This window comes from Lynx rufus, unplaced genomic scaffold (assembly GCF_022079265.1).
Source record: "Lynx rufus isolate CCGP_SWC_20201006 ecotype Redwood Valley unplaced genomic scaffold, mLynRuf1.p SCAF_9, whole genome shotgun sequence".
Classification (NCBI taxonomy): Eukaryota; Metazoa; Chordata; class Mammalia; order Carnivora; family Felidae; genus Lynx; species Lynx rufus.
The window spans coordinates 19,616,097-19,618,333 of NW_025814897.1; positions in this window are offsets into that span (position 1 = coordinate 19,616,097).

Genomic DNA, 2,237 nt, shown 5'->3' on the forward strand with positions numbered 1-2,237 from the left:
TCTACGACTGAGACAATTTTTTTTTTTAATTTCACTCATTAGCAGTGCACACACAGATCCACACATTAAAATCAAATGAATGAGGGCTGAGACTAGGATCAGATGGGTGAGGCCGGGGCACTGACTGAAGGTAGATACAAAAATCCCAATAATCAAGATATATAATATATTTAATTTTTTAATGTTTATTTATTTTTGAGAGAAAGAGAGACAGAGCGTGAGCAGGGGAGGGTCAGAGAGAGAGGGAGACACAGAATCCGAAGCAGGCTCCAGGCTCCGAGCTGTCAGCACAGAGCCCAACACGGGGCTCGAACTTGCGCAAGATCACGACCTGAGCTGAAGTTGGACGCTTAACTGACCGAGCCACCCAGGCGCCCCAAGACATGGAATATATTAATGCAGCATTATATAAAAAAATCAATACAAAATATCCTTTTAAAATAGACAGGATCAGTATTAGTGATTTGTCTTTTTGACTTAGGTCCTAATCTGTCTTGGCACAGATCTGAGGCGATCCTTGGACACCTGCCACAGGTATGCCACAAAGTGAAACCTTAATGAGCTCCTATTCAGGCACCTCTCTGCACCGATTGTACCGGATGTATCACTGGTCCTTTATTTTGAGGAGCAATTCACTTTCATAATCATGCCCAGAACTACTCTTTAATTTTTGCACCGGTGTTCATCAGAGGGTATGTTTTAGACGGTGATTTTAACACCATCTTACTAAGCATCTTACTTTAACATCTTACTAAAAAGTAAGAGCCACAAGAGGGGCACCTTGGTGGCTCAGTCAGCTGAGTGTCCGACTTTGGCTCAGGCCATGATCTCACGGTTGGTGGGTTCGAGCCCCGCGTCGGGCTCCGTGCTGACAGCCCAGAGCCCGGCGCCTGCTTCGGATTCTGTGTCTCCCTCCCTCTCCGCCCTTCCCCTGCTCGTGCTGTCTCACTCTTTCAAAAATAAGTACATTTTAAAAATTAGAAAAAAAGGTAAGAGCCACAGAGCTATCTGTTTCCAATATCTAACTCCAGCTCTCTTATTCTCTCTCCATAACACGGTGGAATAGTTCACTGGTCTTTGTCACTTGGTTATGGTAAACCAAGAAAACATGCTCAGTCCCACAGCACGTCCCAGGTCTTTGCCTTGAGCAAAGGGTCCGGCAATTCATCCATACACAAGAACTGAAGTACAATGAATGGCAGATGTTCATGGTCCTGCTCTCCACTTGCGAAAACACAGTGAAAGCCAGGAAGAAGAGGGAAAAGGGAAGTGTGAGTATATTAGGGAGGCTGAGGGATGAGAAGCTTGGGAGGAGAGTGTCAGCAAATCTCCACGATCTCACGTTTCCAGATGATACCTGGTCTCATTTGTCAACAGACAAACCCTACAAAGCCAATGAGCTGGCTCACTCTCTTCCTCGTGGAGACGATTCATCATTCATTCCATAGATATTTCCTGAGCACCTGTTAGAAGCAAGGCATCATGCTTTAAACTGTTCGGGATACCAAAGGAAAGTGTCAGCCTACAAGCTGCAGGTTTGGCTTTCGTGAGACTGGCCAACTGGTATAAAAGATTAAGTTCAACAAGAGCCTTGTTATGATCTATGCTACTTTAACATAAATTTGATATTTTCATATTTGATCTTTACCACACTATAACAAAAGACAGGTAGGCATCGATCACCATTCCCAGTTCAAGGATGAATACGCCACTTTCGCTTATAAATGGCGGAGCTAGAATGAGAACCCAAATGTTCTGGTTTCTGCAAGATAATGCAGTGTGAAGAGAAGGTCCAAGGAGGGAGGATAAATCACCTAAGGGTTGTAGGAGAAGACTAGAAATGGCAGAATTACTTCTGAGTGGTGGGGTACAAAAAGTGGTTGTGAAAAAGAAGAGTAAAAATGGGTGAAAGGATATGGGGAAACATCTGTAGCTCTGAGGATGCAAACGAAAGACATTCCAGGCAAAAGAGGATGGTGTGGGCAAAGAATACAGGTAGGCAATCAAGGTGTCCATTGGCCGTAGCAAGCAGCACAGAGGGCTGCAGCAGGAAGTTTTTGCTTGGGAAGAAATATCAGCCAGGGGCGCCTGGGTGGCTCAGTTGTTGGTAAGTGTCTGACTTCGAGTCAGGTCATGATCTCACAGTTCGTGAGTTCAAGCCCCACACTGGGCTCTCTGCTGTTGGTGCGGAGCCTGCCTCCCTCGGATCCTCTGCCCACCCCCACCCCCGCCCTTGC